This window comes from Chelonia mydas, chromosome 5 (genome assembly GCF_015237465.2).
Source record: "Chelonia mydas isolate rCheMyd1 chromosome 5, rCheMyd1.pri.v2, whole genome shotgun sequence".
NCBI classification, from domain to species: Eukaryota; Metazoa; Chordata; order Testudines; family Cheloniidae; genus Chelonia; species Chelonia mydas.
Window position 1 is genome coordinate 63,289,691 of NC_051245.2, and position 25,705 is coordinate 63,315,395.

The 25,705-nt window shown below is 41.7% G+C and overlaps 2 long non-coding RNA genes across 2 annotated transcripts in view; both read right to left on the reverse strand.

The window, feature by feature from the left end:
• LOC122466022 overlaps positions 1-25,705 on the reverse strand; it is a 110,351-nt gene that overhangs the window by 71,085 nt on the left and 13,561 nt on the right. The gene's annotated exons all lie outside the window — the stretch shown is intronic.
• Positions 767-12,864, reverse strand: LOC122466021. Its single transcript, XR_006291219.1, has 3 exons — positions 12,817-12,864; positions 9,430-9,595; positions 767-1,537 (listed from the first exon to the last, which is right to left on the reverse strand). It is a non-coding gene; the product is annotated as an uncharacterized LOC122466021 (long non-coding RNA).

The following is a 25,705-nucleotide window of genomic DNA, read 5'->3' on the forward strand; positions in this document are numbered from 1 at the left end:
AAGCATGCTGGGTGAATGGAGGGCAGCCTGAATTCAGTGAAGGGAGAGACTCCAGAAAGTGCTTTAAATGTAGGGGGTGTATGTGGGAGGGAGAGTATAAGTGTCACAAAGGGTCTCGGACATGGCATTAAAAAAAAATTAAAATCAAGTTGGGTCTTGAGGGGTGCACTTAAAACACTGGTTTCCCAAAGCTTCTGTTCTCAGATTATGATAGATCACCCCTGCCCTTTTTAAAAGAGTATTTTAAACACTGAGTCCAGGGAGAGCAGACCTAGGAGTGAATTCTGTATTAAAGATTGGGAAGACAGCCAGAAAAGGACCAGTGTGGGCCTCCACTGAGTAACTCTCCAGAGTTTCTAGGCAGAAGGTCTGGGAGAGAAGCCTGCAGGGAGCAGAAGTTAGCCAGGAGAAAAGCTTCAGCAGCGACAGGGCTAAGAATGCTGCACTAAAGGGGTGAAGGCTGAGTGGAAGATTTGTGATGTTTTGAACTTCACATTAATAAACCAGACCTCCTAAAAAGGAGGAAGTTATTGAGAAAACGCCAACAGTGTGAAGTCTGAATAATGGGGAAATGAAGGAAACACAGGGTCCCAAACCCAGACTAGATACAGTGTAGGAAAAATACCAGCTGAAAGTATTTATTCAGAATCACACTACAACCTAAAAGGACGGAAACAGGAGCATCAATGGGTATCAACTGAAGAATAGGGGCAGCACTCCCAAGACAAGGATTTTATACTGTGGCCTGTTGAGAGGAAAGAAAAAGTGTAATGTTTGTACAAAGTGTCAGTTTATTAGTCTTTCCCCTGCTCTTGTGTACATTATATTTGTACCAAGTCACCTTACATGGAAAACGCAGTCAGCACAAAATGAATAATAACTATAATCAGTAATTCTTTCTCCTTCTCAGCTTCTGCTTGATCCTGCCATGCAGCCATAATCACTTTGGAAATAACAGTTATGTCACCAATTCACCATTGTGACATCACTGCAAAGGGCTGTAAGGATAAGGCATGAATCTGTCAATTAGGAAAACTGGCATAGAACTGGAAATCATGTAAATGACATGAAGAGTGAATATAGTGGGTCAAATTCTGCACACCACTAGCATCCTGCTGACTCACTGAATAACACCAGCCTGCATGCAGAGTAACCAAGAGTATAACCTGCCCCACTACATGTCAAAATTAACCCTAGTGTGAAAGGCTTTCTTTGAACACATGAATTGTTGGGAAACATGAATAATAGGTATGCATCAAACTGACTGAGCTGGCTGCTTGAAAATGAAAGATCAAAGCTCACCAGTTTGCAGTATGAAGAATAAGCTATACTGACAGATAGTGTTGCTATCCGGAGATTTCTACAGTTCAAAGGAAAAGTCAGGGGGTAACAAATCACACTAAGCAGCTCACTTTAAAAATGTAGCTTCAGTCATATTGAGACAGAATTAAAGAGAGACAGAACAAAGACTTCACAGATCTCATAAGCATACAGAAGTCGAGACAGGTCAATTCTGGAACGCTGCTGGAGGTGGGGCCTAGAGATAAAAAGTAGAAAATTGACCAGTCTCAGATCTTAAGGCATTCATGGTAGCAGATGAAAATATCAATTCCTCTGTAAGATTTGCTTTCTTTAGGTACAGCAGGAAGCCTCAGACACGGAGCCAAGGCTACTGACCCACATTGAAAGCTAAATTAAAATAAAAAATAACTTGAGTGAATTTAGGCCAGAACTAAAAATGACAGAACAGAATGGTTTCACAGGCTTTCCACTTTTAAAGTGGAAGAGAATTTTTTTTCACTTAAATAAGCACTTAAGAGGACTTCCGCCACAAAGATGAAAAGTACTACTTACTGCAGATGAAATTAAAGAATACAATTAACTAGATTAAAGTCCGAAAGAATTACACGTCTGATGAAGTGGCTTGTAGTCCACGAAAGCTTATGCCCAAATAAATTTGTTAGTCTCTAAGGTGCAACAAGGACTCCTTGTTGTTTTTGCTGATACAGATTAACACAGCTACCACTCTGAAAACTAACAAATAGGATCACTAGAGCCAGAAAAAAATGCTGCTATATTTTTTGTACATATAAAGGTCAAATTTCCATGTTTCACTACTAGCTGAGTGTTCATTTTACAGATTGTAATTAATCAATCGTGTCATTTTCCTGCATTTTATTGTTGAGTGTGTGTTTTTGTACCTTTCCATGTCCTCACTGCCAGTTAAAGAGTTGTTATTCCTGGTTCACAATTGTTGTAAATTACATCTATTTCAACTGCAATAATGAAATAGAATGAGGGAATCAACAGGAAACCCCCAATACCTGCTAATGACCTGATCTCACCATCTGGGGATATGTTAAATAAATTTGTGCTCAGGCAAGTTGTGTCAAGCCAACAAATTTCCTTTCAATTCATTGATCAGGACACACAGGTGGATGAAAGACAGACACAGTAATGGATTTAAGTGGTAGGCCACAACTTTAACAACTCAACAATGGGGAGGAGTGCTATGAGCCCACCTCCTCTCATGTACCAGACATTTAAGTGGGTCCAGTGCAATGTTATAGGGCTCCCACCATAACTAATAACTCAGGCTTGAGCCTCTGCCACCTACCAACAGAAGGTAGTCCAATAAAAGATATTACCTCATCCACTTGTCTCTCTAACCGCTAGGACTCAGCTGACACCTGAATGGTCTTGCCTGTTCTCTAAGAGGTGGGTAGAAGGTAACAGAAGACAATTCAGGTCTCCCATTCTCCTTGCAGGGAAACATTCCCCAGAGAAATCCTGGGTTTCATTTTCCTCTGAGACCTGGCCCTTTTACCCTTTATCCACACAGAACACTAGCTGCAAGTTGCCATGGGTACAACATTCCTATATTAGCTCCTGTGGTGGGGCAGTACCCCATCCCCAGACCAGATTGGGCTACAGCAGGCCAGGGTGGCTGCGCAGACAGGCAGCCAATCAGAGAGGGTCTGCAGGGAGCCAATCAGAGGCGAGCAAGAGGCAGCCAATCAGGGCCAGGCTGGGGCCTATATAAGAGGCAAGAGGCGGTCAGTCTCTCCCAGACCTTCAAGGGAGAAGGTCTGTCTCCTGAGTGAAGGAGACCCGCACCCAGGACAGGGTAGTGCTGGGCAGGCTTGGGGGAGCTGAGGCGAGCTCCAGCCCAGTACCTGCCAGGCTGCAGGCCCTTATAGAAGGGCCCACAAGGTGCAAGGGGGCCGAAGGGGAAGCAGCCCAGGGAGGAGAGGTGGACAAGGGGAGCGAAGGAGGGCAGGGAGGCTGCCACCAGAGGGTCCCTGGGCCAGGACCCAGAGTAGAGGGCCAGCCTGGATTCTCCCCCCTTGTACTACACCCGGCAGTTAGAAGTGGCCATAATGGACTGCACCTGACCCTGATAGAAGGGGTTAGACTTTGGGGATGTGGCTGGCCACTGCGGCTGGGGTGAAAAGAAAAGACTGCTGTTACCCCCCCCACCCTGGAAGGGGGTGAGCATGGACTAGCGTCCTGAAGAAGACACCGCAAGAAGGGAGCAATGCGGGTCCAGATGCCAACGGAGGGTGAGAGATGGATGGGACACCAGCAGTGGAGGGCACTCCACATGGACTGAGCTAATTCCCAGAGGTACCAACAGGAGGCACCACTGTGGTGAGTCCCAACCCTGTCACAGCTCCTAACAGTAAAATTCCTATTATTTCTCATTGTAACCTGATCTCTGCCTCTACAATGCTGTTGGAAAGGCAAACAAAAAACAACCTCTGGTCCTCTGCCAATTTGGTTTCCTGATCCCCAAAACCAGACAAATGGTCAGACTCACAGCACCATGTAAACAGCTCAATATGTATCTCAGCCACAGAGAGGGAAGACAGGCAGGGCAACAATAGTGGGAAGATGACCCCCAAGCACCTGGAGAGGCTTTAAATTCAGGGGAGGAAGCTGTGGGAGCCAACCAGTACCTCTAAAATCCTCCCTGCCTAGCTGGCCAATGAGAGGCAGAGAAGCCCCTTCCCCATGCATACTCCCACATGCACTCTGAGGTACAAAAAGGGGGCTAATGCTCAAACATTTGAGGCCGAACTCTCTCCTCGACTTCCCAGGAGTTGGCCGTCCCTCTTCTGGTCTGACCAAACTCAACACTTCTGATACAGGGAGGGGTACTTACACTGATGGCTCATGAGGGGTCCATTGCCCACTGAAATCAGATGAGACTCTTATTGAATTCAATAACCATTGAACCAGGCCCCAGCTGAATTTTTCTTAAAAAAAACAAAAAACAAAAACAAAGCAAATATTGACATTTACAGACCATGGGCTTTCAAATTGGCGTGTGGCATGTACAGATGGAATCAGGAAGAAAAAATCTATTGTACAACCAAGGGGATAAGAATATTATATGGAGTAAAGTTTCCTCTTACAGTATCTGAATGTTAAATTTTACTGTTTCCAAGATTTTGTAAACTTGTAGTATTGGCAATGAAATTTTTATTTCAAGAGTTATAACTTTAGCAATTAAGAAGGATAAGGATAATGGAGCAGAAATAAGAAATATAGACCTATCCTAAGGCTATTAAATAACAAAATTATTAACACTGAACCTGAAAATCTTCAAAAAGGACTGATATTCAGTCGGGAGAGAGAGGGCAACTCAGACACAGTGACTTAGCCACAATAATAATGTGATTGATTAAAGATTAGCCATAACATTAAATACACTATTCAGGAAACTAAATTATTTGTGGACATCTGTGGTAAAATATTATAACAGGCAGTGAAAGCCACTGGCAGAGAATGTAGCAACAGCAAAACTCTGCTTCTAGCAAAACAGACAGGTTAAAAAAAATCAGTGTTGCTCTGCTGTAGAGGGAAAGATCTATAAAGACTTGGGCTATCTTTAGAGACAGCGACAGACAGTATACTGCACGTAAAACAAGGTCAGGTATTCCAGTAAAAAGCATGTTCAGTCTAGCAGTTGTCTCATCTTTTATTATTAAGACTCATCAACCTGAACCAGGAGTAGACTAATGAGTAGATCTGGTTGGAAAATCTCCAACATGATGATTTTCTAACAGACAATGCAGATTTGTCTAAATTGAAATGTTTTATACAGACTATTTGATTTTCACAAACTTGCAATCTGCCTGTTTTTATGCTAGTTCACCCACCCATCTCCTCAGCAGAGCCCAGGCTTCTAGTCAGTCTGAACAGGAGCTGAAAGCCTAGGAGCTCAGGCTCCCAAGCTCCTAATCTCTCAGAACATAATGGCCACACCAATGGTCAGTCTAGCCCAGTATCCTGTCGGACAGTGGCCAACGCCAGGTGCTTCAGAAGGAATGAACAGAACAGGGCAATTATCAAGTGATCCAGCCCCTGTAGTCCACTCCCAGCTTCTGGCTCAGAAAACTAGGGACACTTAGAGCAAGGGGTTTCATCCCAGACCATTTTGGCTAACCACCACTGATGGATCTCTTCTCCATGAACTTACCTAATTTTTTTTGAACGCACTTATACTTTTGGCCTTCACAACATCCCCGGCAAAGAGTTCCACAAGCTGATTGTGCATTGTGTGAAGTAGTACTTGTGTGTGTGTGTGTTAAACCTGCTGCCTATTAATTTCATTGGGTGACTGCTGGTTCTTGTGTTATGCGAAGGAGTAAATAACACTTCCTTATTTACTTTCTCCACACCATTATTGATTTTTATAGATCTCTTTTCCCCCTTAGTCATCTCTTTTCTAAGCTGAAGTGTCCAAGTCTTTTTTTAAAATCTGTCACATGGAAGCTATTCCCTATCCTTAATCATTTTGTTGCCCTTTTCCATACCTCTTCCAATTCTAATATATATATTTTTTGAGATGGGTCTTCTCGAACTGCATGCAATATTCAAGGTGTGGGCATACCATGTATTTATATAGTGGTATTATGACAGTAATTGTCCCTTTCCTAATGGTTCCTAACATTGTTAGCATTTGTGACTGCTGCTGGCCATTGAGCAGATGTTTTCAGAGAACAATCCACAATGACACCACTCAAGAAAAATCTTGGAAATAGCTAATTTAGATACCAAAAATGATGGTATGTATAGTTGGGATTCTGTTTTCCACTGTGCATTACTTTGCATTTATCACCATTGTATTTCATCTACCACTTTGTAACCTCTTCACAGTAAGCTTTGAACTTAACCATCTTGAGTAATTTTGTATCATCTGCAAAATTTTGCCACCTCATTGTTTTCCTTTTTTCCAGGTCATTTATGAATATGTTGAACAGCACTGATCATAGTACAGATCCCTAGGGGACACCACTATTTACCTCTCCATCCTGGACTACCCTGTGGTTCCTATCTTTTAACCAGTTACTGATCCAGGAGAGGACCTTCCCTCTTACCCATGACTGCTTGCTTTGCTTAAGAGCCTTTGGTGAGGGACAATGTGACAGGCTTTGACACTCCAAGTATATTATAGCCACTGGATCTCCCTTGCCCACATGTTTCTTTGACCTCCCTCCCTCCAAGAAATCGATTGGTAAGGCATGATTTCCCTTTACAAAAGCTGTGATTCTTCCCCAACAAATCATGTTCATCTATGTGTCGGATCATTCTGTTCTTTACTATAGTTTCAACTAATTTGCCTGGTATGGAAGTTAGGCTTACTGGTCTGAAATTGCCAGGATAACCTTTGTAGCCCTTCTAAAAAATTGGAGTCACATGAAGTATCCTCCAGTCACATGGTACAGAAGCTGATTTAAATGATAGTACTACTAACAGTAGTATGTAATCTAACTATTGTGAAAGAGCTGTGGAGCCTTCCACAGCATGCTAGGCGGGCTGCCAGGCAGACTGATAGGGAGTAAGAGCCTGGAAGACCTGGGCCTAGGAGCTGTGAGCTTGGAACAGCACAGGTTCCCAGGGCTGACAAGGTCCACAGCTCCAGGGCAGCCTACCAGGCAGATTGGCCCCAATCTGAAGACCCCAGGGCTTCCAGGGCATGTCACTCCATGGCAGCCCACCAGCCAGAGGTGGGACTCTATTCCGTTTTAGAGAGAAATTCAAATATTTTGTATTTTGTTCTAAAGCTGAATGAACCATATTTTGAAATATCAAATTCCTCTGCAAAATGGTATTACTTTATCTGCACATCTCTACTAATGAGTTACCACAAACAAAAAGCCTCCCCTTTTTCAAACCAGCATCTACTTTTGCAATTTTATAGTATTCACTTGCCACTATTTTTCATTAGTTTTGGTAGGAGAAGACATTCTGTCCTGCTTTGTTTGCTGATATCTAATGATATTGAGGTTTGAAAATGAATGTTCTAGCTTTAAGCAGTGGGGTGCTCTTTTCTCAGATGGTCATTTACTCTCAAAATTGATGCATTTGCCAAAATAAAACCACAAAATCATTTAAAGTGTATTAAGTTCTTGACCCAGGTAGAGAAATATACTGTTTTCGGTTTCAGTTTCTCAAAGCTTGATGGTACAAGCCACATCTGATTAAACTCTGCTACAGCAGATAGGATATCCTATCTCTGGTGGCATTTTGCTGTGATAAATACTGTAAAGCTTGCTTTAAATTCTTTTGTCTTGACATTATTAACAAAAATCTGGAGATGTACCAGTAATGGGTTTCAGATGACACCTGCAATTGATCAGCAGTATAGTATCCTTACTAGTTGTATTGTTAAAGCATTCAACAAGTTTATAGGGCATACTGAAATAACCTGCATAAACTAGAAAAATTCAGACAGGACATGGCCGCACAGTACAAATACAAGTTTCCTCTGAGATTTTATTGAATGTGTTCAGCATCAGATTGTCTTAAATCTCCCTGCATTGCTCTTCTCCTTTTAGCCATCCATCCAGGTACCCATCACCAGTGTATTTGGGCACCTTTTCATCCCTTAGGGGGTTCTTTAACTACTACACAACACAGGGGAAGAGAGATATGGCAGAGATCATTACAGTGGTGATAGTAGTTAGGACAGGACTGTAAGCTACTCTGCTGCAGGATAAATAAACCCCTTTGTTTTCAGTTTAAACTGATTTTTACTGGAAAAAATCCCAGGTTTTACAAAAATTATTTCCCTGCTTTTCATCCTACTTTTGTATCATTCCAATATATAAAAAAACTTGTTTTATTAGAAAAATGCAATATATTGCACTACAGGTGTGTGTGTGTATAAATATAGTATGATAATACATTAGTCTGTATATGCAAAGCTGCCTGTTGAAGTAAGGCTATGTGTTAGTCTGGAAGATACACAAAATAAACAAACAGGCCTGCATGCAAGTTTTGGAGTGTGTGAACATCTGAACATACTGATCAATCTCACACCCACCACATACACATTTCAAGCTAAAAGAAAAGGAGTATTTGTGGCACCTTAGACTAAAGTTTATTTGAGCATAAGCTTTTCATCAGATGTTTACAGTGGAAAATAGTGGGGAGACTTATATACACAGAACATGAAACAATGGGTGTTACCATACACACTGTAACGAGTGATCCGGTAAGGTGAGCTATTACCAGCCGGGTGGGGGTGCGGGAATAGAGAACCTCTTGTAGTGATAATCAAGGTGGGCCATTTCCAGCAGTGAGGACATGAGGAACATGTGAGGAACTATGGGGGAATAGTTTTACTTTGTGTAATGACACATCCACTCAGTCTTTATTCAAGCCTAATGTAATGGTGTCCAGTTTGCAAATTAATTCCAATTCAGCAGTCTCTCATTGGAATCTGGTTTTGAAGTTTTTTGTTAAAGAATTGCCACTTTTCGGTCTGTAATCAAGTGACTAAAGAGATTGAAGTGTTCTCTGACTAGTTTTTGAATGTTATAATTCTTGATGTCTGATTTGTGTCCATTTATTTTTTTATGTGGAAACTGTCCAGTTTGGCCAATGTACATGGCAGAGGGGCATTGCTGGCATATCACATTGGTAGGTGAATGAGCCTCTGATAGTGTGGCTGATTAGGCCCTATGATGTCCCCTGAATAGATATGCGGACACATTTCAAGCTGTTAGAGATCATGGTTTAAAGATTTGACACACTGAAATGGCAAGAAAATGAAAATCTGTATCTGAATATGTTTCAGAACACAAAGTACTTGAAAGTTTAAAAAAACTAAACCACAACCCAAAACAGGAGAAAAGGATGAAGTTGAATGTATGCGCTGCAAATGGTGTTGCACAATTATTAAAAATATGTATAGGCTAAAGTTCTAAATCTGTACCAGTAAACTGTTTATTCGAATGAATTTGAGGGAATTAAATATATTGTTAAACTCAGAGGTGGCATTGTGTTTTGAGTTCTCTAGCAAACCTCACTGACTTCTGTTCAAAGCATTTATCTACTGAATACTTTTTCCCCTGTCCTTTCATCCACCAAAATAAACCCCCATATTTACCCAGAAAATTTTTGCACCTTTTTTACCTCTTTGTTGTTGTAGTAATAAACATCGATAAATTCCTGGGAAAAAATAAGTTCCTTAAGGATAGGGGAGGCAGCAGACCCCAAAAAGGGGTGAGTGAAGCTTGTAGAGCATGTAGTTGAAAAACAGCTTGATGGGAAACCATCCATGGAGCAGGACCTGAAAGATCTGTGAAAGAAGAGAAAGGAACTGGAGCAAGAAGGAAGGGACTGAAGTCCACTGGCTGTGAGGGGAATCGGTGTCAGCAGAGTCTTACTTGCTTTTCTAATCCCCAAAGAAAGGGTTACAAAAAAGCAGATGGGATAGTCTAATTATCAGGTCACTGAACTTACATATCAGGCTGATGCCTAGTTAATAATTTCAGTAACCCAGGGATAAATTACAGGAACAATATTGGTTTATCTATATTAATGATCTAAAAGAGGTGAGCGATAATGTGGTAAACTCTACCAAGGACAAAAAATGTTAGGTTAATTTAATCTTGGGAAGCTTTGTAAGCAACTCCAGAAGGACTTGAAACTAGGTTAACAATGTCATGTTGCCAGAAGAAATTCAACATAAAGGAATCTAAGGTACAGTAGAACCTCAGGAGTTACAAACACCAGAGTTACGACCTGACCAGCCACACACCTCATTGGAACCAGAAGTACACAATCAGGCAGCAGAGACCAAAAAAAAGCAAATGTAAACTACTTAAAAAAAAATTGACAAAGGAAACTGTTTCTGTGCTTGTTTCATTTAAATTAAGATGGTTAGAAGCAGCATTTTTCTCCTGCATAGTAAAGTTTCAAAGCTGTATTTAGTCAACATTCAGTTGTAAACTTTTGAAAGAACCAGCATAACTTTTTTTCAGAGTTACAAAAAATTTCTATTCCTGAGGTGTTTGTAACTGAGGTTCTACTATAATGCAGAGTGGAGGAAGGAATTCAACTCTTCATACATACGGATGGGTTCTGAAATAGTTGTATCTTCACAGGAAAATCAGCTAGAAATCATTATGGATAGCTCAATGAATGTCTCAATACACAGTGCAGGTCAGAAAAACATGTAAGATGCTAGTCTATATTAGAGTAAAACTTTAGTGATTAGTTATAATACCTTTAAGGTAATTTAAGTAAATATTTACTAAAGAATAAATCCTGAAGTCATTACTTAGGCAACATTTTATCAACTTAAAGGGACTTCAAGATTTAGCCAATTTGCAATGGTGACCCTTAAACTTGTCAGTTGCCTTAGATTACTGAAAATGCTGAAGTAACATTATTTAGTTCTCTTTTCTAAATAATTTGCTAATTGTGACTTAACTAGATAAGGAACACTGCAAATACAGATCCCTTATCACATCCTAAGTAGCCATATAAAGGAACTCCAGGCTCCATATAAAAGATATTCTGATCACTACTTCTAATTATGTTTAACATGATCACTTAGAAAACTTGCAAATTTCACCTTTGAAGATTACCTCAAACTGAATTATTCCCAAGGATGTCAGTATAGGATGTATCCACCTAAGGCAAAACTAGTTTTTAATGGTGACCACTGTACATTAATAACCACTTTTCAAGATGCTTTTTTTAAAAAAAAAATCTTACTCTTTCAGTATGTCCATTCAAAAAAAGGGCTAGTTGTCATTCTTGGTGGAAAGAAGAAAGTTCAAAGATGCATTGTTGTAGTAAATACAGTACGGCCAACCCCCAAAAGGTTCACCCTTTCCACCGTGAATAAACCCTTCCCACCAGTCATGAGTGGGAAGGGCTTAAAAATGAGATTTTTAAAAATTGCAGGGTTTTTTATTTGCCCTCTATTCTTTGTACTTTTAGGATTTGTATTTTCAAGCTTTTTCTCCACAAGAATGAGGGCTAGAAAAGTACTTTAAAAAAATAAGAGGAGTACTTGTGGCACCTTAGAGACTAACAAATTTATTAGAGCATAAGCTTTTGTGAGCTACAGCTCACTCCATCGGATGCATACAGTGGAAAATATAGTGGGGAGATTTTATATACACACAACATGAAACAATGGGTTTTACCATACAGACTGTAACGAGTGATCAGGAAAGACGAGCTATTACCAGCAGGAGAGCGGGGTGGGGGTTGAAACTTTTGTAGTGATAATCAAGTGGGCCATTTCCAGCAGTTTACAAGAACAGTAGGAGGGAAAATACTGTTAACTGCTGGAAATAGCCCACCTTGATTATCACTACAAAAGGTTCACCCCTTTAAGGGAATGTGATATATGCCACCATATGCCAGCAATGCTCCTCTGCCATGTACCTTGGCCAAACCAGACAGTCTCTACACAAAAGAATTAATGGACACAAATCTGACATCAGGAATTATAACATTCAAAAACCAGTAGGAGAACACTTCAATCTCCCTGGTCACTCAATAACAGACTTAAGTGGCAATTCAACAACAACAACAACAAAAACTTCAAAAACAGACTCCAGTGTGAAACTACCGAACTGGAATTAATTTGCAAATTGGACACCACCAAATTAGGCCTGAATAAAGACTGGGAGTGGTTGGGTCATTACTAATTTCCCCCTACTCTTACTCACACCTTCTTGTCAACTGTTTGAAATGGGCCACTCTCATTACCACTACAAAAAAGTGATTTTTCCCTCCCCGTTGGTATCCTACTGTTAATTGAATTGTCTCCTTAGACTGACCTCCCACTTGGTAAGGCAACTCCCATCTTTTAATGTGCTCTGTATATATCTGCTACTGTATTTTCCACTCCATGCACCTGATGAAGTGGGTTTTAGCCCACGAAAGCTTATGCCCAAATAAATTTGTTAGTCTCTTAGGTGCTACAGTTGTTTTTGATAACCTATATTATTACTGAAAATAAAATTTTAAGGGCAATCAATCCTTGTGTTACAAGGTATAATTTGATCACAAACTGGTGAGAGAAAAAAAATCCTCTTTGTGCATTAAAGTAACCACTGTGGAAAAAGTCCCAAGCCTGTATTGGTGGGTCCCGTGCTTCTGGGTGGTTTTAGTGGCCTCAAACTCCATTGGGCCCCAATGGGACCTCCCTTTCTCAGTGTAGTGGCAAGAGTCACAGCCTACTGAGTTACTTTAATCACCAGCCAGTATGGGAGATGGAAAGGGGGTATACCCCGCAGTCTCTGTTGCTCCGTAGAGCTCAGTAGGCGCAGTTCGGCCTCCTGCCTGGACCGAGTCCTGCTTCCCTGCTCCAGGGGATCTCTGTAGAGTATTGGGGGCAGGGAGGAGTGGGGGGACCTGGGCCTGCCCTCTACTTCAGGTTCCAGTCCAGGGACCCTAATGGTAGCAGCTGTTGGTGGCTTTCCCTTTACCACTGACACCGCTTTGATTCCCTGGGCCACTTCCCCTGTGATCTCCTTTTCCTAACTTCACCCTCACCTCAGGATTCAGCAATGCTGTCTCTCCTCCAGCTCCTTTCACCTCAGCATCCTGGAGGGCACTGGAAGGAGAGCTTTTAAATAGTATAAGTGGGACCTTGATTGGTTCCAGCTGTCTCCATTAGCCTAATGGCCTTAACTGGTTAAATGGTTAACTAGCACCAGGTGTCTTAATTTGTTTGGCTATCCAGGGAACAAGGGCCTGTTCATTCTAAGGCTGATATACCTGCCTTCTAGCACTCACTCATATTCTTTTGGTCTGAATCTGTCACACCACATATGCTGCATTGCATAAATGTTTACATCTTTTTCTATCCATGCTATGGAAATAGTGATTAATATTAATAAGGGGATACTTAGCTGCTATCCCAGGCATTCATTTCAGTATCATACACCAGACCTGCCCCTTTAGGTAGCTGGTGAGACACATCAATGTAATTTATTAGCCAAGTCTACATTGGTTGTCTCTCCAGGTAGTCAACTGGTTTTTGTATAGTCCTTGCTCCCACCCTCCCATGTAATCTCTAATAGTCATATCAAAAGATTAGTGTCTGTTGGTGCTTTGAGAGTTGACATCTCATTTTAGACTTAAAATTTACCTGTCAGTAGCAGACCATTATGTAGTCAAAACCTTTAATCCCATTAATGTTATTGCTTTATTAACCTTTTCTTCTGCTTAATTAGTCCTTTTCATATGCTGATTCAACTATTATTCTGTTTACCCTTTTAATCTTACATTAATACTTCTACTCTGCTCCACCTAACTTGCTTCATTTTTTCAAAAGTCTAGTTTATTCCATGTAGTACACTAATCCTGAAAAGAAAGACATTTTTTTTTTAAAATAAAACCTTAATGTAATCTATCACTTTTCATACTACATTACTTTGGATATCAGAGTATTAAGTAACCTTATCTGGGGTTTATAATGCATAAAGACACATTTTTGTGAATGTGTTCTCCAGAAGTGTCATAAAATTTTATATGTTGACCAAAGAGAGATTTCCTTCATTCCTAACAGATATGATCTTAATTCAGTTTCATTTGCTGCACTGGACATGTATTAGAAATGAAAAACATCTCATTTGGTCAACATGTAAAATTTCATGGTAACTTTTTCATCTGGTCCTGTTACAGAATACAAGGTTTATGGTTAAGATTAGCTGTCTTTTTTTAAAAGAATGTACTATGTTCAGCTAAGTTTTGTTTATAAATGAGCATTTTAAATGAATAGTTCGTGTAGTACTTAAGAAAAAAATTTGGAGAGGATATTTTCATTATGCCCAGAAACATTATTGCAATCTGCTAGATGGGTGGATACTTGCTATAAGAACTAGTTGGATATTTCACATTTGACAATTCATTGAACAAATTTATATATTTGTGTTCACAGAACTGTCTGCTAGTTTTTTTTTTTGTTATTTTTTTTGGCAGGACGTATTTGTTACCTGAAATATTATTCACACAAAATAAAATTAAAAATTGCCAAATATTTTTGTGATTATTTCCTTGTCTGTATGTTGCAGTTTGAGAGTATTTGATGGTTAAAATTCAGGTTGTATTGATTGGTTTAAGTTGGATATACAAGGTATAGGGCTGGTTTTTTACCCAGGGGAGGCAAACAGTTGTTATATGTAATATTTGTATCTAAGCACTGAACCTACCAATCAAATGAAAATACCACAAATCAGAAAATAAAAAATGAGGAGTCCTTGTGGCACCTTAGACTAACAAATTTGGGCATAAGCTTTCGTGGGCTAGAACCCACTTCATCAGATGTATTAAGTGAAAGATAAGAGGAGCAGGTATAAATACATAAAAGGATGTGGGTTGCTTTACCAAGTGTTAGGTCAGTCTAACAAGATAAATCAATTGACAGCAGGATACCAATGGAGGAGAAATAACTCCATTCATGGATTCACCAAGGGCAAGTCATGCCTAACTAATCTAATTGCCTTCTGTGATGAGATAACTGGCTCTGTGGATGAGGGAAAAGCGGTGGACGTGTTGTTCCTTGACTTTAGCAAAGCTTTTGACAAGGTCTCCCACAGTATTCTTGCCAGTAAGTTAAAGTAGTATGGGCTGGATGAATGGACTATAAAATGGATAGAAAGTTGGCTAGTTTGTTGGGCTCAACGGGTAGTGATCAATGGCTCCATGTCTAGTTGGCAGCCGGTATCAAGTGGAGTGCCCCAAGGGTCGGTCCTTGGGCCGGTTTTGTTCAATATCTTCATAAATGATCTGGAGGATGGTGTGGATTGCACCCTCAGCAAGTTTGCAGATGACACTAAACTGGAAGGAGAGATAGATACACTGGAGGGTAGGGATAGGATACAGAGGGCCCTAGACAAATTAGAGGATTGGGCCAAAAGAAATCTGATGAGGTTCAACAAGGACAAGTGCAGAGTCCTGCACTTAGGACGGAAGAACCCCATGCACCGCTACAGACTAGGGACCGAATGGCTCGGCAGCAGTTCTGCAGAAAAGGACCTAGGGGTTACAGTGGACGAGAAGCTGGATATGAGTCAACAGTGTGCCCTTGTTGCCAAGAAGGCCAATGGCATTTTGGGATGTATACGTAGGGGCATTGCCAGCAGATTGAGGGACGTGATCGTTCCCCTCTATTCGACATTGGTGAGGCCTCATCTGGAGTACTGTGTGCAGTTTTGGGCCCCACACTACAAGAAGGATGTGGAAAAATTGGAAAGCGTCCAGCAGAGGGCAACAAAAATGATTAGGGGACTGGAACACATGACTTATGAGGAGAGGCTGAGGGAACTGGGATTGTTTAGTCTGCGGAAGAGAAGAGATGAGGGGGGATTTGATAGCTGCTTTCAACTACCTGAAAGGGGGTTCCAAAGAGGATGGCTCTAGACTGTTCTCAGTGGTAGCTGATGACAGAACAAGGAGTAATGGTCTCAAGTTGCAGTGGGGGAGGTTTAGGTTGGATATTAGGAAAAACGTTTTCACTAGGAGGGTGTTTGAAACACTGGAATGGGTTACCTAGGGAGGTGGTGGAATCTCCTTCCTTAGATATTTTTAAGGTCAGACTTGACAAAGCCCTGGCTGGGATGATTTAGTTGGGGATCGGTCCTGCTTTGAGCAGGGGGTTGGACTAGATGACCTCCTGAGGTCCCTTCCAACCTTGATATTCTATGATTATAGATAGATGACTCAGTCCCCCTGAGGAGAGAGTCACCGACCACCACCACCCGCCGCCTCCTCTTGGTAGCAGTGGTCGTGGAACCGCCATCCCTAGGACAGTGCATCTCATGCCTTCCAATTGGCGGAGTCTCCTTCTTTTCCCTTCCCTCAGATTTATCATCTAGTCCACTCTCCGCATTAGTAGCTGTGGAGAGAACATGAAAATGGTTGCTTACCTGTATCTGTGCTGCTGGTACATGGATGCTCCCCTTTCTTCTTCTGGAGGTCACATGCTGCCAAATTTCTTCAGTTTTTCCAGTACTTTAATTTGTTTAAAACACCTGCAGTGATTTCAAGGAATGATAAGGATGTGCATCTGTAACACTTGATTGTGCAGACAATGAAATCACAAGTGAAATGAACATTTATAACTTTAAAGTTTTCTGGTTTTAGTGAAGGCTGCAAATTAGCATCTTATCTAAAAGAAAAAAAATAGCCTATCAAGTTAAAGAGCAATTTTCCAGAATCTAAGCAGATAAAAAATAAACAATATTTATTCATTTGCTGTAGAGCACTACAGTATGTTGAATAGCTTTAAAATAAAAGAAGAATCAGGACACAATAAGGAAGTTAAATTTTCCTGGCACCTAAGTGGCTACACCAAAACAGGTTAAAAACAACTTATGAAAAAGGTCGAAACATTAGGAACAGAATATTGAATTATATAAATCATTTTCATATTTGATAGCTATTGCAGCTGAATAATTATTCATTTGAAATGACAGATTTCATGTTTACAGGATGGGGCTGAAAAGTTGTGACGTGTGTCAGGCATGTTATAAAACCAGTGAAATCCAAGGTTGTCTAGATCTTGTAATCTCAAGCAAAAATAGATTGCTTTTAGAGTAGCTTTCCGTATAAGCCATTAAAGGTGGACCAAGGATAATTTGCCCAAAACCACATCACTGTAAAATGTGGTCCCCACTGGCTAATGGTAGATATGCCTATGATCATCAGTGCACAGGAATCTGTATGGAAGGGAATTAAAGAAAGTATTTGAGGTGACATTTAATTAGCAATGAAGAAAGTATTGTTAGATTATCTTGACACCATAAGATCACTCCTGAAAACTGAAATAGATTGACATGTAAAGTCAATGGTGTCTATTTGGCACTGAACTTGCACAGCGTTACTTAAGGTCCTGATTGAACAAGGTGTTTAGCACACTCCAATTAAAGCCTTCCAGAAGGTGAAAAGCAGGTTCAGGCCTTATGGGTCTATCACTTTAAACCTATTTTATCACTTTGTCTGGATATCTGCAAGTAGTTCTTTGAATTGAGGTAATATGCAAAGTGGCTGTTTTAATAAACAATGACACTTAAGTTTTTCACATACATTTTACAAACAATCCTCACAAGACTTCTAGGACATAGATTAGTACATACTGTTGGTAAATATCACTAGAATCAGGTAAGCCAGTAAAAATCCTAGACACAGTGATTTTCCAGTTTGAACTAAGGAGGCTGCCTATAGCAAACTATTGTATTGTAAAGGCTGCATTTAGTATCTATCCTGTTACAATCTATTAACTTGAGGAAATGTGGACAGAAAAACAGTCTTTTAAAGCCCATACTCTCAAGAATCTTGACTGACATCTTCATATCCTGAAATCATTCCTGATAAAGGGAGATTAGTCTTGAGACTTGCTCTTAGTTTCACATTGTAATCATGAAATATCAACCACCATGTCTTTTCTCATAATTTTTCAGCTGCAGCAATACTGTCACAGAAATGGTCCAATGTAGCAATGACTTTATCTCCCTGAATTCCAGTATAACTTCCTTATCCTGAAGGAGATCACCATCTTTCTAGGTTAGAAGCAGTAACTCTGGACTATGAAAGCATAGGTGCTGGAACTAGGGGTGCTTCTGCACTCCCTGGCTTGAAGCTGTTTCTATCATACAGTTTAGTTCAATGGGTCTCAGCACTCCTGCTGTAAGGGAATACCTCTGGGAACTAGGTCCTAGTAAAGATAAATCGGTTTTGTCTGAGGCTCTATGTAAGAGTGATTATTTTAGAAATATAAACTACATAATCTCTAACTGTAAGCACCCTGGGACAGGGGAACAGGTCTACTTCTGGCACCTTAGACTAACCAATTTATTTGAGCATAAGCTTTTGTGAGCTACAGCTCACTTCATCGGATGCATTCAGTGGAAAATACAGTGAGGAGATTTATATACACACATAACATGAAAAAATGGGTGTTGATCATGCACACTGTAACAAGAGTGATCACTTAAGATGAGCTATTACCAGCAGGAGAGTGGGGGTGGGGAGAGAGAACCTTTTGTAGTGATAATCAAGGTGGGCCATTTCCACCAGTTAACAAGAACGTCTGAGGAACAGTGGGCGGGGGAATAAACAAGGGGAAATAGTTTTACTTTGTAATGACTCAACCACTCCCAGTCTCTATTCAAGCCGAAGTTAATTGTAACCAATTTGCAAATTAATTCCAATTCAGCAGTCTCTCCTTGGAGTCTGTTTTTGAAGTTTTTTTTGTTGAACAATTGCCACTTTTAGGTCAAATCGAGTGACCAGAGAGATTGAAGTGTTCTCTGACTGGTTTATGAATGTTATAATTCTTGACATCTGATTTGTGTCCATTTATTCTTTTATGTAGAGACTGTCCAGTTTGACCAATGTACATGGCAGAGGGGCACTCCTGGCACATGATGGCATATATCACATTGGTGGATGTGCAGGTGAATGAGCCTCTGACAGTGTGGCTGATGTGATTAGGCCCTGTGATGATGTCCCCTGAATAGATAGGTGGGCACATTTGGCAACGGGCTTTGTTGCAAGGATAGGTTCCTAGGTTAGTGGTTCTGTTGTGTGGTGCGTAGTTGCTGGTGAGTATTGGCTTCAGGTTGGGGGCTGTCTGTAGGCAAGGACTGGCCTGTCTCCCAAGATTTGTGAGAGTGATGGATCGTCCTTCAGGATAGGTTGTAGATCCTTGATAATGCATTGGAGAGGTTTTAATCGGGGGCTGAAGGTGACGGCTAGTGGTGTTCTGTTATTATCTTTGTTGGGCCTGTCCTGTAGTAGGTGACTTCTGGGTACTCCTCTGGCTCTGTCAATCTGTTTCTTCATTTCAGCAGGTGGGTATTGTAGTTGTAAGAATGCTTGATAGAGATCTTGTAGGTGTTTGTCTCTGTCTGAGGGGTTGGAGCAAATGCGGTTGTATCCTAGAGCTTAGCTGTAGACAATGGATCGTGTGGTGTGGTCTAGGTGAAAGCTGGAGGCATGTAGGTAGGAATAGTGGTCAGTAGGTTTCCGGTATAGGGTGGTGTTTATGTGACCATCGCTTATTAGCACCGTAGTGTCCAGGAAGTGGATCTCTTGTGTGGACTGGTCCAGGCTGAGGTTGATGGTGGGATGGAAATTGTTGAAATCATGGTGGAATTCCTCAAGGGCTTCTTTTCCATGGGTCCAGATGATGAAGATGTCATCAATATAGCACAAGTAGAATAGGGGCATTAGGGAACGAGAGCTGAGGAAGCGTTGTTCTAAGTCAGCCATAAAAATGTTGGCATACTGTGGGGCCATGCGGGTACTCATAGCAGTGCTGCTGATTTGAAGGTATACATTGTCCCCAAATGTGAAATAGTTATGGGTGAGGACACAGTCAGAAAGTTCAGCCACCAGGTTTGCCGTGACATTATCGGGGATAGTGTTCCTGACAGCTTGTAGTCCATCTTTGTGTGGAATGTTGGTGTAGAGGGCTTCTACATCCATAGTGGCCAGGATGGTGTTTTCAGGAAGATTACCGATGGATTGTAGTTTCCTCAGGAAGTCAGTGGTGTCTCAAAGATAGCTGGGAGTGCTGGTAGTGTAGGGCCTGAGGAGGGAGTCTACATAGCCGGACGATCCTGCTGTCAAGGTGCCAATGCCTGAGATGATGGGGCGCCCAGGATTTCCAGGTTTATGGATCTTGGGTAGCAGATAGAATATCCCAGGTTGGGGTTCCAGAGTTGTGTCTGTGCGGATTTGTTCTTGTGCTTTTTCAGGGAGTTTCTTGAGCAAATGCTGTAGTTTCTTTTGGTAACCCTCAGTGGGATCAGAGGGTAATGGCTTGTAGAAAGTGGTGTGGGAGAGCTGCCGAGCAGCCTCTTGTTCATATTCCGACCTATTCATGACGACAACAGCACCTCCTTTGTCAGCCTTTTTGATTATGATGTCAGAGTTGTTTCTGAGGCTGTGGATGGCATTGTTTTCTGCACAGCTGAGGTTATGGGGCAAGTGGTGCTGCTTTTCCACAATTTCAGCCCGTGCATGTCGGCGGAAGCACTCTATGTAGAAGTCCAATCTGCTGTTTCAACCTTCAGGAGGAGTCCACCTAGAATCCTTCTTTCTGTAGTGTTGGTAGGAAGGTCTCTGTGGATTAGTATGTTGTTCAGAGGCATGTTGGAAATATTCCTTGAGTCGGAGACGTCGAAAATAGGATTCTAGATCACCACAGAACTGTCATGTTCATGGGGCTGGAGGGGCAGAAGGAGAGGCCCCGAGATAGGACAGATTCTTCTGCTGGGCTAAGAGTATAGTTGGATAGATTAACAATATTGCTGGGTGGGTTAAGGGAACCATTGCTTTGGCCTCTTGTGGCATGCAGTAGTTTAGTGTCCTTTTTCTTTTGTAGAGAAGCAAAGTGTGTGGAGTAAATGGTTTGTCTACTTTTTGTAAAGTCCAGCCACAAGGAAGTTTGTGTGGAAGGTTGGTTTTTTATGAGAATATCCAGTTTTGAGAGCTCATTCTTAATCTTTCCCTGTTTGCTGTAGAGGATGTTGATCAGGTGGTTCCGCAGTTTCTTTGAGCGTGTGGCACAAGCTGTCAGCATAGTCTGTGTGGTATGTAGATTGTAATGGATTTTTTACCTTCAGTCCTTTTGGTATGATGTCCATCTGTTTGCATTTGGAAAGGAAGATGTCTGTATCTGTATGAGTTTTTTCATGAATTAGATTTCCACTCCATACGGCTAAATGCAGTGCCTTGAATAATGACAGGTTTCAGAGTAGCAGCCGTGTTAGTCTGTTTTCGCAAAAAGAAAAGGAGTACTTGTGGCACCTTAGACTAACCAATTTATTTGAGCATAAGCTTTCGTGAGAGAACCTATTTTTTCATGTTGTGTGTATATAAATCTCCTCACTGTATTTTCCACTGCATGCATCCGATGAAGTGAGCTGTAGCTCACGAAAGCTTATGCTCAAATAAATTGGTTAGTCTCTAAGGTGCCACAAGTACTCCTTTTCTTTTTGCGAATACAGACTAACACGGCTGCTACTCTCAAACAGGCCGTCTACTGTTTGTACATTGCCGAGTGCATCAGGACCCCAGTCCTGGTCAAAGCCTCTGGGTGCTATCAAAGTATGACTACTAGTTGTCATTATAGGAATTATAACATCTCAGATAATAGCAACATTCACAGGAAGATAAATTGGAAAGGCAAACTAGGTCCAGAAGGGAATTTCTCAAATGAAAGGCACTTGCTGTAAAAAAAACACTGAGCCTGAGGAGGATCTGGAGTCCTTGATAAACTCAAATATTGTACACAGCAATTAATAGAAATACTGGATTGCACAGTAGCATTCAATATAAACTGTATGAAATTATTTATTCTAGTACCACATAAGGGATTAGTGAGGCTAATTTAGAATAATATGACATTCCAGTCACCTTGCTATAAGAGAACACACTGCTCAGAGCAACCAAAATCACAGAGTGCTACAATGATATTAGCAATTCAGAAAGGTTGGAGGAACCTACTAGCTCTTTGAAAAAGAGAAAGCAAAGATCCTCAATCAAGAAGTAAAATTATGTTTAAGCGAACAGAGGATAGATGCTATATGGCTATTTTAAACAAAATAAAAAAAGAACAAGGGAACAAGAACAAGGAATTTAGGTTGAATTTCTGGTCACAGAAAGTGGAACAGACTTACAAGGGAAGAGAAGGAGACAATTATAATAGGGAAGTAGGTCAGTTTGGGGCTTAATGGCCTACAGGTCTTTTGCTTTTCTAATGCCTATCATTCCAAGATCGTTTTTAAAAAGGAATGGGTCACACTTGAATTTGGAGGGGAAATTATTGTAAGATACAAATTCCTAACACTAAAGAAGTGACTTAGATACAGAACATGATTTTCTTACAGTGCTCACCATTAAAACATCAACATTTACCAACAGTAAGTGTTTGAGTTAGAGATCCCTCTCTGAATAAAAGGGAAATAACTAGTATCTCACAGTTGTGTAGATACTAAATATTGATTTTTAATGGAAACCACTATCCAATTACAATATATTTCCATCTTCTGAATTCTCCCTTTATATCCCTATCTTATTCCTTACTCTAAACTCACCACTCACTGTTTGACCCTACACCCAACCTCCACTTTCTTATCACCTGACACATCCAATGTCTGTTCTGTTTATTGATTTTTTCCACTAAGAGGAGAGAATAGTGTCAGATTTTTTCCCCTGTTTTGTAAGTATAAAAACAGTAACAGCTCAAGAAAAAGAATATTGCAATTTCAAATGAAAGAATAATGTCCAGTTTTCCAAAATGATTTTCCAAGGCTCATTCTAGGAGTCAGTAAGGGCCATCAGGGTAATCTGTTTGAAAACAGAAAATGATGTAGACCACCTTGTAGGAAAAAAAAGTTATTCTTTACTCCATGGACCTCAAAAAGGTGTGGCAAACTGTAAAATAAAGCTAAATTTAGAAGCTGAGAGTTCAGTTCCTTTTACCTAAAGCAAGTCCCTCTTAGTTTCCCATAGAAGGTGCTAGAAGTTCACTGGACTTCTACTGTGAAGCGTATATGGCTCCTCATTCATAAGAGAATAATTCAGAGACATGGGAAGTAACATCTGTTGTGAATACTTTCATTGTGTTTACAGCTTCTCAAAATATCAAGGGAATCAGCAGCTTCTCAAAATATGAAGGTCAAAATACATTTTATAAGAGGACAAATTCTGAAATAATTCTGGGTCATTCCAGAAAAGTTGCTGGCTGTTAGGCACCATTGACTAAACCAGAGACACACCATCCCAGAGTTCTGAAGGAAATAGCAAAGGAAGGAGGGGCTCCTTCATAACAGATGTTTAAAGTTTAATTGAAAATGGAGAAACCTAAGAATCAGAGTGAAAGAAATGACCTTGGAAACCACAGGTCTGTAAGCAGTGGTGCAAGTAGAAATCATTTCTTGCCGGAACACTGTACCCAGGGGAGGGACACAAAGGAGGGGCACATGACCTCCCCATGTGACTTCTCCCTGCCATGCCCCCAGCCCAGGGCCCCCGCACTCTCCTTGGCCCCTCTCCATGAGCCACATCCATCCCATGTTACCTGGGCAGGATGGGCTCTGTCCTCCTCCCGCTGTGCTGGAGACTTCTGCTGTACAGACCCCAGGCAGGAGGGCTCAGGATATGCAGCTGTGTGGAGGGCTGGTTGCGGTACAGCTGTGCTGGAGGAGCTGCCAGTGTGGGGTCATGGTTCAGGGCTCTCTCAGGAGCCACAGCGGGGAGAGGAGCAGAACCCCGAGCACTGCCCCATCCTTCCACGGAGCTGCATCTCCTCTGTCTGTACAGCAGCCCCGCCACAGGATAGGGCTGAGGGCTGTACGGAGCTCTCCCGGGAACTGCAGTGGGGAAAGGAGCAGAACTGGCAGCTCCACCAGCGTGGCTGCTATACCACCCCTAGCCCTGTCCTCTGGCGGGGCTGCTGTACAGACAGAGGAGATGCAGCTCTGTGGAAGGGCGAGGGTGGAGCTGGGAAAGGGCTCCTTCTCCGTCTTTCCAATATGCCGTACCAACTATACATATCTTACTGGTATGGCATACTGGACCATACCACCGTACGCATAGGCAGAGAGTTTTATATGGGCCTGTGGTGCCAGTGCTCCACCAATATTCAGGAACATGGGCCTGGATCCACCAATGTTTGGGCTTATATTTTCAGAGCTGTCCCATCCATAGGATGGACCGGGGCAAGTGCCCCAGACCCCATGCTTTGGGGGGCCCGTACTTCAGGGGAATGCAGGGTCCAGGGCAGCCTGGAGGATCAGCGGGGGTCCTGGCGCTGGCAGCAGCAAGTGATCCAGCCCCAGCCCACCCGTCTGTCCCACCTCTTCCCACCCCTGCTCCACCCCCGCTCCCATTCCACCCCTTCTTCCCAACGCCCACCCCACCTTTTTACTGCTTCCGCCCCCTTCCACGAGCAATGCTGGTCACCAGCAGGGGAGAGCAGAGTGGGGTGGGCCACGCCGGGTCACTCTCTGCTGCCAGTGCTAGGCTCCTCACTAACCCCCCCAGGCCAGCCTTAACCCCCACATCCCCATGAAGCACGGGGCCTGGGATAGTTGCCCAGTCCATCCTATGGATGGGATGACTCTACTTGGACCCATTCTGGGCACTGCCCAAAATTACGCAAACCTGGAGCCCACGCATACTTGTACGACTGCCTGCAACACTGCTTTTTAATAATAGGGAGAAATACCAGAAGTCCAAATAAGAAACATGACTGAGAAGCATTTAATAAGAAATAGTTTGATTAAAGAGAAGTCACAGCATGGACACTCAAAAGAAAGAGCATGCCTAATAAATCTGACAAACAGTTTTGAAGAGATAATACAAAGTTGGCCGGGGCAGGGAGATGAGGACATAATTTACCAAGACTTCAAGAAAGCTTTCAATACAGTACAACACACAAGACTAATCTACAAGGTCAGCAAATCTGATATCAAGGAGCAAGCTGTTTGAGGGCAAAACTGACTTGCAGATGGAAAATAAATGGTACGAGGGAGTGAAAATACTTGAAGATGGATGGCTGAGGGTGACAAGCCGCAAAGATGAGAAGTGAATTCTATTCAACTGACCTCTCATTGACTCAGAAAAAAGAGGAACATGTAATAAGGTAACAAAATGTGCAGATGACAGAACACTGTGAAAGGAGGGGTGAAGTATAGACCTAAATTCTTAAGTGTTAGAATAGATCAGAGGCTAGCAGACTGTTAATATAGTTACCTACTACCTGCAGTTGGGGTCAGATTACATCTGGTATTCAATATCCTTCCCTGTGGGCAATGGAAATTTGCCCCATATCAGGGTTAGGCCATACATACACACATTATATATACACACCTTGTATATGTTCAGTTGCCTTACCACTATTTTTTTCCATAATCAGTTTCTTGGTAGTGGCATTTCTCAACACTCCCCACATAAGTCTGGTTAAGTGCATTTCACAAGGAGGACCACACATTTTCCCTGTTTTTCTTCCCCTGGCACTGGAATTTCCATGGAATCCTGCAGAACTGGCTTCTTTCTGAATTCCAGCTGAGAAGGTGAAGACTAAACTTTCCACCCACCCATCTTCAACAATGCTCTGAGCAACAATCCAAGTTCTAGATTCAAGTGGTACATTTCCACATGCAACCCAGAGCTCTACCCCTATGCACACCAAGGCCTAGAGAACTCTGTGTACACAGTGCCTTCAGGTCCAGGTTAGTATCAGAGTCCAATCAATATTGTGGCATCGATTCTGAAGTCATGCAAATTCAGTGGCAGTTGTGAAAGAATATGTACTACTGTGCCAGAAAATACTTCATCCAGTTCCAAATGTTGCAGCCAAAACCATTTGCATGGCAGTTTCTATGACTAAAGAATTTCTACAGGCCCCGAAATAAGGTATCAGGAT